The 11,444-nt window shown below is 37.2% G+C and overlaps 1 long non-coding RNA gene across 1 annotated transcript in view; it reads left to right on the forward strand.

Moving 5' to 3' along the window:
* Positions 1-4,060, forward strand: part of LOC107838453 (uncharacterized) — a 5,692-nt gene extending 1,632 nt beyond the window's left edge. Inside the window, exon 3 of the long non-coding RNA XR_001664517.1 lies at positions 3,981-4,060. This is a non-coding gene — a long non-coding RNA (uncharacterized LOC107838453). The remainder of the gene's footprint in view (positions 1-3,980) is intronic.
* The last annotated feature ends 7,384 nt before the right edge of the window (positions 4,061-11,444 follow it).

Genomic DNA, 11,444 nt, shown 5'->3' on the forward strand with positions numbered 1-11,444 from the left:
AAAAAATCTGAAAAGCAACTGTTGGTGTTGTACCAGTCAGTACTAAGTAAAGCACTGACTGAACATCAGTGATCTCTGATCCCTCAGACTGCATTGTGTTTAACATTTGCAAATGCTCAAATATTTACTCTATTAAAATGAAGCTTCATTAAGGAAGTTCTAGTTTTTCCTGGAATCAGAGGGATCTGGGATTATCCAACACACAGTGTTTGTCAGACCAAAGAACATTCCAGATCCTTCCTAGAAGGAACGGGCAGAGTGTTTAATCTGGACTATCCAGACTTTTCTTCTGTAACACATCTAAAGGTCAGGCTCTGTGATGGTTCCACTGTTTTAGCCTGAAATGGAAGTGCGGCTCATGCTGTGTTGGATGGAGGATGATGAAGTCACCCATGGGAGGATGAAAAATGATGATATGCTGTAGTTTGTTGGATTGGTTCTGTGGTTGGATGAAGTAAAGAAAATCAAATCAGCTCTAAGCTTCTTGGGTTAGAAAATGGTTCACTAAGAAAGTCATCACTGAGGAACATCAGGTTGACCCTGTTTTCAACCCTATGATCACATACAGTGAAACCATGTGGAATTATAATACAAGGTAAGGTAGGTAAGGTAATTTTAGTTTTATACCACATTTTCATCAGCATGGCAGTTCAAAGAGCTTTACATGAATTAAAAAGAAATACAAACAAAACAAAACCAAAAGAAAGACAAAAAGATTAAAGTATAAAACTACATATTGGTTCTCCATGTTTAATAAGAATAAGTAGTCTATAATTTATGAACTAGTAGGGGTTTCTCTGGATTCTTGTTCTGATAAAACTAGATATTGGTTCACGATGTTTGGTAAGATTAGTAATCCTGGATTCAATATCTGGAGGTGTGGCCAACACTGACCATTATAGGGAGACTATAATTCTAAAACAGTGCAGAAAATCTATCATTGTTCACAATTATTCCTTCTGTCCGCTGATTGGCCCAATAGGAAAATCTACTGGAGAGAACCCAAAGAAAGGGGAGAGAGCCCAGGTTAGGGTTGTAGCTGATATTACATCAACTTTTAGCTAGTTTATTTTCCCCATATACTTCTTAATGGTGGTCATATTCTTTGTTTACTGAGCTGAATGTTTTCCTCATCTCCTGGTCTCCGTTTGGCTTCATCAAACCACATATACCAGGGTATCTGCTTCCAAATTCTCATATTGAGAGTGATCAGTGCTCTCATCTTCCATTACCTGTTTTTTTTTAGCTACAAGTAATGTTGGAAAAGGAAATCAAAGATTGCAATCTGATTCATGTCAGGAAATGGTGAAGCCGGCAAACGGGGAGAGAAAACTGTCAATAGGTTGTGTGCTGCATCACTATCTGACAATCTGTCCTGGATGGAGAGGCAGCCTGGTTCACGCCAGGGACCACTAAAGATAATCAGCGGTGGTCAAAATATAATAAAGAAGAAATGGTGTAAGCTTAGGAGAAAACATGTATGCCTTCTTTATGAATTAAGACGAGATTAGTTCCCCCTTTCTCATTAATAGCCAGAGAACAAAAAAACAAACAAAAACAAAACAAAAAAAAAAAAAACTGATTTTATAAAACTTGAGTTTGAGCTTGTAAGATACAAACATTAACATTTTTTTTCAAAACAAATGAAGACAAAATTACTGGTGGAGTTCCTTTTGATTCACCCTACGTAGTCATGTTGATAAGTGGAAGTTACCTTATTTTTTTTTTTAATAATTTTGATTGCAGAAATACTCTCTGGTGATTAGCCACTTAGAAACTGATGAATATGCCACACATAAGCACTAGCAATGCTAATGTATTGATGTGATAAATAACACTTCAGTGTAGAAGTTGAAAGAATCAACGTTACCTACTTTCACTCAGACAAGGTTGACAAAAAAATAATTCTTATCAACTTATGATTAACTATTTTATCTTGGATACGTCACAATCATTTTATTCATTTTCTTTACAATGAAAACTAGAATTAAGCATAAGTTAATTCCAGTTTTCTTTAGCTTTTATATAAAAAAAAATACATATTTGTTTAAACTGTCACCATGTTGTGACAGCATGGTATGAAACAGATAATCTGTGAAAAAAATGAAGCTCCTCTGAATTCAACGCCAGTGCTCCCAGTGCTAACTAGAAACAACCAATCAGAGCCAGGAGGCGGGTTCTTGTGCTGTCAATCATGTTTACATACCTGCTGCTCAACCCCTCCCCGATAGCAGAGTCAGCCAGGAATGCTAAGGCTAGTTAGCATAGCCAGCACATTTAGCAGCGTGTACAGCACTAAGACCCTCCTCCTGGCTCTGATTGGTTGTTTTTGAATGAAAGTGGTGGAGGAGATCAATCTTTTCTCAGATCATCTGTCTCATGATGCTGCAACATATATATATATAAAAAAAGTAAAAATATATTTTTAATAAAAGTCACATACTGAAGCTTTAATAGAAACAAGTCAGCATCAGTCAACATCTGGGTAAGCACTCGGCTGGCTGTTTGTAGCCCAGTTTTAACTCACAGGCATGGACAGCTGAGTTGTGCCTCTGCAAATTACAACATCTTAGTGCATCACTTCCTAAAGGATTAGTTCTGACTCGTCCAAAATGTTGACGTACAGTTTAAGATGTGAGCAGAAGGCAGATTGCTATGCTGCCTTTTCCGCTGACTCAGGCTCTTACATCACCTACTTCATAGAGTTTCAAGAGGATGGGGATTTTTAAGTTCACATATCTCTTACAGCTTTTATTTGAAGAAAATCAGGAAGACATTTTCAAACAAAACAAGAAAAGTTCTCGTTATATCACGGCATCTCTCACATATGACCCAGATGTGGCTTAATGACATGCAGAGGTTTCTGTACATGGGTAGCTGTAGCTACAGAGAGATGTCTGCTAGGTTTTTAAAGATGCTGTAAGAGGAAGCATAAAAGGTGTAGGAAGCTATCCCAAAGGAAAATTGATGTTTTCACATGTTTGCTGTTTACTCAGGCTGCTGCTTTTGAACAGGAAGCGATCCTTTGGCACACTGCAGGAAAAGTATTATGGCGAAGATGTTGTGTTTTATTATTTTGAGTTTTTAATCTGTTATGAAACACGCTGGATTTAGAAACGTTTTGCACCCTTTAGTCACAAATCTCAGTTAAGGTAAGGATCTACATTTGTAAGGAAAGACATGCGGAAAGTGTTGTTTACAAGTCGGCTAATCGCTGATATGAAATGTTGAAGACAGCTTTGGATGCCATCTAAACCCTCGGAGGTCTCTTCTTTCTGGGCTCCATCTGGCTCCACTGCTCAGAAGAAATGATTCCCACAACATTTTCAATCCAGTTTTTCCACATATTTTTATTAATCTTAATGCCAACTTCAATCTTAGCCATACAGAACAAATGCTGATGGTTTATCTGACTTCTTTAAAGGCCTTAGATGCCTGTTGTAGCAGCAACAGTGATTCTAAATAGTTGTATGTTTCTTTTTTTGTTTGTTTTTTCCTTTATGACTATTTCTTAAGTCATGAAAAGGCTGATATCTCTTTTCATGTCAATTTTTGCAAATTGATAAATTTACAGTAAATTTTAAAACAGCACAAGTCCTGGGTTCAAATACCAGCACATGGTCTCTCTGCGTGAAGTTTCCATGTTTTCCCCATGCCTCTCAGGGTTCTCTCTGGGTAATCCAGCTTCCTCCCTCAGTCCAAAAACACATTTGTAGGTTAGTTGGTCTTTCTAATCTGTCTTCAGGTGTGAGTGTGTGTGTTGGTTGTTGTTTGTCCTGTGTGTCTCTGTAGTTGCGTTGCTCTGTTGACCATAAAAAATGCGCAAATTGGAATGCTAAAAATAAATTTGGAAAATTTAAACATGCCAATTTAGGGGGAAAAAAACTCCTGTTTTTCAATACAAGGGTTTTGCAATAGGAGGAGGTGGTTGTTAGGACGTGTAAAAATTTGTATATTTTCTAAAATTGCAATGGAAATAGTTTTTTTGAATCACATGAATCACATGATCAGCAACTGGATGTTACTACTGGTGGAAAAGACAAAGAAGACAACAGGAAGTGGTAGCAGGATCATAGCACCGAATGTTTTTTTTAATGACTTATCATGTGAACAAACTTATTCATGTATGATTTTAATCGCATTTATTATTTCGGAATATCAGCAACGTTTTGCTCATATTCCTAATGGAGACACAGCTGCCGTCTAAGCAAAACACAACAACAGCAGCATATTCAGGTAAAGACCTCACTGATATACAACGTTTGGTTGTGAGGCTGCTTTATTTTAACCAGACACTTAGATGAGGCAGAGAGTGAGTCGTCGTTTCAGAGTGAAGGGGTCGACTAGGAGAAGCAGGTGTTTTGAAGGGAGCAACATCTGGAAAAGGATCCTGGGGCGGACACGGAACCACAGGAGGTGGATCCCTGCCAGGCTTCCCCCTGTGCTTGATGTCACAGAGTGTTTCATTAGTCTCAGTGTTCACTGCTGCAACAGCTGACAGAGACCGAGGCCAACTACTAAAGCTCTAAATAAGAAGAAAAAAAACTGGATGTGGTTTATTTATGTGAAGGCATGTCTTCTTGTAAAGTCTACACAGATTGAACATTTTAACCTTGCATCATAACCAAATTACAGTCATGATACAGTAAACTACAATATACAACAAATAAACAGGAAAAACTAGGGGAGAGGTCAGAAACCTTTCAACCCAAAGAACAATTTTTGCTCTCAGCTCGGCTAAACTTCATTTGTTTAGAGCCACAAAAGCTACATGAAAAAAGCACTTCTTCTTCCAGTATCTACAATAGATCATTTATTTAGATTTTTTGATTGAATATTTTTGGGAGGTTTAACATTAAAAAAAAATATCAACCTTTTAGATAAAAGGAATGATGACATTTTCTTCAGCATTTTTGGAAAACGATGCCTAAAAAACATGATTTTACAATCAGAAGACAAGAGAATTACTTTATAAATAAGAATATTATTAGTAGCTGCATTTCCACTGACCATATGATTAGAAATAATTTCTCAATGGAAACATCAATGTCCAAACAACTTGATTTTTGATTTAAAAAAAAAAAGTTTTGGTGAGGTATCAAAATTGGTTTATTCGTAGAACTGCAATGGAAACAATTTTTTCGGATCACATGATCAACAACTGGATGTTACCACTGGCGCAAACCATAGAAGAAGACCACAGGAAGTAGTTGGAGGATGATGGCATCTCATGTTTTTTTAATGACTTATTGCATGAACAAATCTATGTGACTTCAACTGTGTTTTTTATTTAATGGAAACACCACAAGTGCAAAATTGTGTTTGTTCAACATTAGCAGAACATTGACAGTCTTGCACCCATCTGTAATGGAAATGCAGCCAGTATCATTCTTTGTGGAAATGTTATACATGTAGGGGGTCAAATACAAAAAATGTAACACATCTCTGACAAAAGCCTCAAGGACTCTAAAGTTAGATCTACACCCTTACATGTTAAACTCTGTTATCTCATTTGCAGGCCTTTGTGTTTCAAATGGGAAAGAGCAAAGTGAATGGTGGGGTCTTGGTCAGCAGCCTCCTTCCTGAGGTTCTGTTAGTGGAACGCACACAGAGGAGAACACGCTCAGCAACACACGGAGCATTGTGTAGGGTCTGACTCAGCAGAGGGAGCTTCAGATGCTTCAGCTGCAGATGTCTGTCAACAACCCAACACGGCTGGAGGCAACAGCTCAGAAAGCATGAAGACCAGTGGAACGACTAGGATGCTTTGTAGATAAGGAACTTTTCAAATCAAAATCATTGCTCTTCTGGAAGAGGCAGATCGTTTGCAAAATTTTCAAATATCAACCTGAAGATGTTTGTTATTGAACCTTTAATTCTACATGTTGTAGAAAATAATGAGAGAATAATAAGATTTAATTATTCCCACAATCACGATATTGACACTTCGATTGGAATTTGTTTTTTTTTTGAACGAGTCACTAATAATCATCATATAAAATCCAACTACTAAGAATGTGAAGTTCTGAAGGTAATTGAGAATGAATAGTCCGAGTAGCATTTTGATCAATTCAGTTTGATCAAAGTGTCTACGTCTCTCAAAGACAGGTCAACCGTGCGTTTTCACATCTAATTTTAATTTCTGAATATCCAACTTACTTCTGAGGGAAAGGATAAAAAAGAAGAATCTTAAATGGAGGAAAGCTTCTGAGGTCCAACCCAGTTAGCAGAAGGGGTAAAGTTAGGGAAAACAGCCCTAATCATATGTCAATAAAAATATAAGACATTTGCAAAGACAAGGACAAGACAAGAAAAGTTACAGTTTGATTAGGTAATATTTATTTTCCTATGAATAACTGAAGAGGATGTCCTTAGTTCCACTGAACATATAAACAAATGTGTAGGCATATCACTGAACCATGAGAAACCACTGTTCCTCAAACACAGCTAGGGAAGGCATTTCCATAACCATGACTCTACTTTGCATATGACTGTAAAAAGAAAAAAAAACCTCAATAGACATTTTGTGTGACAAATTAAAGACAGAAAAAGACAAACAAGATGGTATCAGCAACAAATAAGCTGCATTTTTTCAAATGTCTTGCCAGATGGTTTTTTTGTCTTTGCTCCTGTGACATTTGAATAAACGAATCGGTAAAATGTAATTGTTAAAGCGTGTTTAAGAATACTTTTTTTTTCTGTTTGTCAAAGTTAGTGAACCTAAACATCCTGCTTCTAAAGAACTCCATCTTCCTCCGTTTCTCCTGACTGGGCCTTTGCTACAGTCAGTCCTGATTAAAGGACAAGTAAAAGCCTCAAGGACTCTAAAGTTAGATCTACACCCTTACATCTGCTTCTTGGTTGAACAGCCTGCAGTTAGTAGCTTGCAAAAGTATTCTTAGTAGTTAAACGTCTTCATATATTGTCATGTTACATCCACAAACGTTATGTTATTGGATATGGCAACACATTAACCAGAGAAACAGGCAAGGTGATAGATAACTCTGGAGGAGCTGCAGAAAATGTGTTACCAGGACAACCAGCAGTCATGCACTCCACAGATCTGGCCTTTATGGATGAGTGACCTTAACTATTGTTAAAAGGAAACCAGAAGAAGTCTTCTTTAAAGTTTCAAACAAGGGAACAAAAACACCAAACGCTCCGGTCAGCAGGACCAGAACAGAACTTTTTGGCTTAAGTGGAAAATGTGTGTTGAAAAACCTAACACACCATAAACACTGTGAAACACAGTGGTGGCAGTATCATGCTTTTAGATTGTGTTCCGTAAGCAAAGAGTGAAGCTGGTCAGAGTTGACAAGAACATGGATGGGGTTTATTTTTAGGTTTAAAAAACAACAAAAATGTATGACGTCTTCAAAGAGTACAGATTAATGAATTATGGATTAATATTTGTGGAAAATTATGTAAAAGCCTAGTGAAAAGAAAAACAGCATGTTTTAGCAAACACAAAACCAAAAAGTATTATTACATAAGGATATCTAAATATCCATATGTAGTTGGATATTCCATTTCATAACCATTTTTACCAAAGTTATGAAGAACGTTGTGAACCACTGGTTTATGTGTTTGAGCCTAGTCAAATCCAAACCTAAAATGAACTGAGAACCTGTGACCCTAAGTTTGAGCTGTACTAGACTTGCAACTGATATTGCGAAGAAAGATGGTTTAAGATATCAAATTTTTGTGTAAAATTAAAAAGCCATGTTCTTTTCTTTCCTCTTCACAGCAGTGAACACTTCGTGATGGTCAGTCACATTAAATCTACATAAAAACGTTCAACTTTGAGGTTTCAGATAAAAAATAATTCTGCTTCTTGATTGAAAAGCATGCAGCAGAGGTGAAAAAGTCTGACATGTCCTTTGTAAGCTAGTGTAACAACTAACTTCAGAAGAGCAAGCGCCGCACTCAGCAGACCAACCAGCCTCAGTAAAAGTGAATGTCAGTTTGAAGTATCTCTGACCTGTGAACACTGTGATGTTTGAGCTGGGAACAGAAACAGCTGCTGAGTTTAGAGATCACCTCTACAGGTGCTGGAGGTCGTGACGTGACGTTCCTGTCAGCACGGCTCACTTCTTCCACTGAGGAACGCCTCTGATGGCTGATCCTGCCTGAGTCATCCTCACCTCAGCTGGAGAGAACAGACAGAACATGTCTGACTTATGTTTTCTACATTTGTCATACAGCTTCCAGCTTCCTCCTTCACCACATCAGGCTTCCGCATCAGAACATAAAGAAACGTTTGTTCGGACTCTTGTAAGTAGCACGTTGTGGTTTAATCAGAGAACGAGATGAGTTTTAGATACTTAGGCAGGGTCATATTAAATTTTAATAACTCCATTAGGGCTCATTGGCAAGAAATGGAAGAAAGTGAATCAACAAAACTTCAGGAATTAGTCTGAGGTTTTTTAAAATAAATGTCATATTTCCACCATGTTATTCATTTGTAAATGCCAGTTTTAAACTAAATACTTGATTAGCAGGTTGAATAGTTAGCTTAATTTGGCTAGTATAGAGCTAAGTTTTTAGTTTGAAGCTAAATAGTTAGCGTTAGCTTGCTTGCCAACTAGCTATGGAGCTACATAGTTAGCTCATTAACTAAAGAAACACCTAAATGTAAGATCCAGATTTTTCAGTGTAGGGTACAGCAAAATGAGGAAAAGCTAAATAACTCATTATCCCAGGAAGAATAAACCTTGACCAAAGCTGTACAATCTGGCAACGATGTGTGAGTCAGTTTGACCAGGAGTGTCAAACTCCAGTCCTCAAGGGCCACATGTCCTGCAGTTTTTAGATGTGCCACAGGTAGAAAACGCTGGAATGAAATGGCTTAATTACCTCCTTCTTGTGTCAAGTTCTCCAGCGCCTTGCTAGTGACCTAATTATTATTTTCAGGTGTGGCGCAGCAGAGGTACATCTAAGAGTTGCAGGGCAGTGGCCCCCCAGGATTGGAGCTTGACACCTGTGTCTTAGACGGAGAAACTTTGAGCTGTGTGTGAGTGAGGGAGTAGTGTCACATTTGAAGCCCGACATACAGAAATCAGCAAAACAAGATCCATCCTCTGTAAACTGAGAGTCAAATTTAGATTTAGATATTTCTAGGTGTTAGATAAAATTACAAAGAATAAAATCAAATCAGGACTGTCTCACTCTCCCTTCTTCATAGAAGCAGCGTCTGAATGAAGGTGCTTCCACAAAACTGTTCATTATCATGTAGACAAGAAATATCTGCGTTATGGATTCGGATTTACGCAGTGTAAAAACCACACCACCTGTAGGTGTCTAGTGGTAACGCATGTGTGTAAAAGTTTTACCAGAGCCGAGAGACCAATGAGACGAATATCTTCTTCTTAGTTAAATCCGTTTTTGACCCACTTTCAGTATTTAGTATCTTCTGCAACAAGGTTACATATTTTTATTCATTTATTTTTTGTAACAGTTTTGTTTTTCAGTTTGCTAATACCAGGAAGTTTTGGAGTGATTTTATTACGGTCTCACGTTTTACATCACAAAGTCCTGGCATTATAATAGTGCATTGTGTGTGTGTTTTTTAAATTGTGTAAATATTTCTTTCTTCTTGTTTTGACTTGTTTCTTTTCTGTGCTCTTCTTTTGTCCTCTTGTTAATTTTAATCTTCTGACTCTATTCTCACTGTGCAACCTGCAAGCTTTCCTTGGATTTTCATTTTATTTGCCTTTTTACATTTAGTTTTAGTTACCTTCCTTTGTCACTTTGGGACTTTTGTTCCTCCCAGTAATTGCATAACATTTGTATTCAAGTTTTTCATTTCTGACTCAGCATTGCAATCGTTCATCTTTAATCTGCAGATAAAAAAAATGTTATGCTTCTGTTTTCTAAATTTAAAGTCATACTTTGCTTGCATATATAAAAAAGACATCCACTCTCAAGCAACATAGAACATTTACAAATTTTGAACTTTGGAGGTCTTTTGACAACTTTGTTAAAATGAGAGTATTTGTTCAAACGTGGTCGTTTGTTCGTTCAAGGTGTGCTTCTCACATAATGCCACAAGAGGGCGGTGCTGCGCTGTAAGAGCAGAAATTTCATTCCAAAGACTGAATCTAAATTGTGAAGCCAGTTTTTAGCATCACTGTGGAGTTTCTAGCTTAAGGGTCATGATGGCTGGACATCTTCCTGCTGGATTCACATGATTCACATGATTCCATCCACATGGTAAGTACTCCAAGTCGCCTCACACTACCACAATGTTAAGCTGTCAACATGATGGTCTGCTTCTGAAATGCTGTTGGCTTTAGGTCAGATGTGACAGTCAAACACATTCCTTAAGGTCTTGAGGATCTTCAAGTCAAGTTTTGACAAATGTGAGACGGACCTTCATGTTTCTTTTCAGTCAGCAATGGTTTTGGAATTGGAACTGCAGTAATGTGTGTCTTCCAGGCATATATCGCCATTTTACAGCACAATCATGTTTCCTTCAGCAGTTATACAAATGCTATATATATATATATTTTTTTGTCTTTAAAATATGACTTAAAAGAAATTTGACTTCATAACTGCTTGAAATTGGGCCTCTGTCTCTTTAAAAACTCAGAAAATAATTACCAGCGTTTTTACCAGCGTTTGGCTCTTTTAGATACGGTCCATGAATGAAATTTGTAAAATTTTTTGGAGCTCAAATAGAAATTTGATTCTATAGACCAAAATAGACTGTCATGCTGCTTAGTGTTTATTAAACCTGGTTAGTCCATTGGCCAGACTGTTCTTTTGTCCATTTCAGGGTCTCAAAGTCTATTTATGTCTCTAGTTAATATTTTGGTATGATAGCCCTTCCAAAATGGTAGCTGAGTCATAGTTATCAGCTCATGAAGTTAACAATCCCTTTGGACAAATTCTGTTTTTCGAGACTGGTGCATGTCCGGTTTAGGCTCATGGTATGGGCATTGTCAAAGGCCTATAATATACACTGCTCAAAAAAATAAAGGGAACACTCAAATAACACATCCTAGATCTGAATGAATGAAATATTCTCATTTAATACTTTGTTCTGTACAAAGTCGAATGTGCTGACAACAAAATCACACAAAAATCATCAATGGAAATCAAATTTATTAACCAATGGAGGCCTGGATTTGGAGCCACACACAAAATTAAAGTGAAATGTTCCCTTTATTTTTTTGAGCAGTATAGTTTTTGGTATCCTCTTAAAGAGGACACGCTTGGCTGTCATTTAAAGCAGGCTTTGAGTCTCTCTAGTGACCAACACAGGGGTCACTAGAGCTCATTAAACCAAAAATAATGCACATTTTTCTACACCTTTTCACCAAACTACATACATTTCTTTTATCCTAGTGGTATCCAGGGAGATTGGCGGCTCAAGAATTAAGAGTCTGTTGGTAATTGATTTATTTATTTAATTCAAATTCAGAATTACATTAGTAATTCCA

This window comes from Poecilia formosa, unplaced genomic scaffold, assembly GCF_000485575.1.
Source record: "Poecilia formosa unplaced genomic scaffold, Poecilia_formosa-5.1.2 Scaffold258, whole genome shotgun sequence".
Lineage (NCBI taxonomy): Eukaryota > Metazoa > Chordata > Actinopteri > Cyprinodontiformes > Poeciliidae > Poecilia > Poecilia formosa.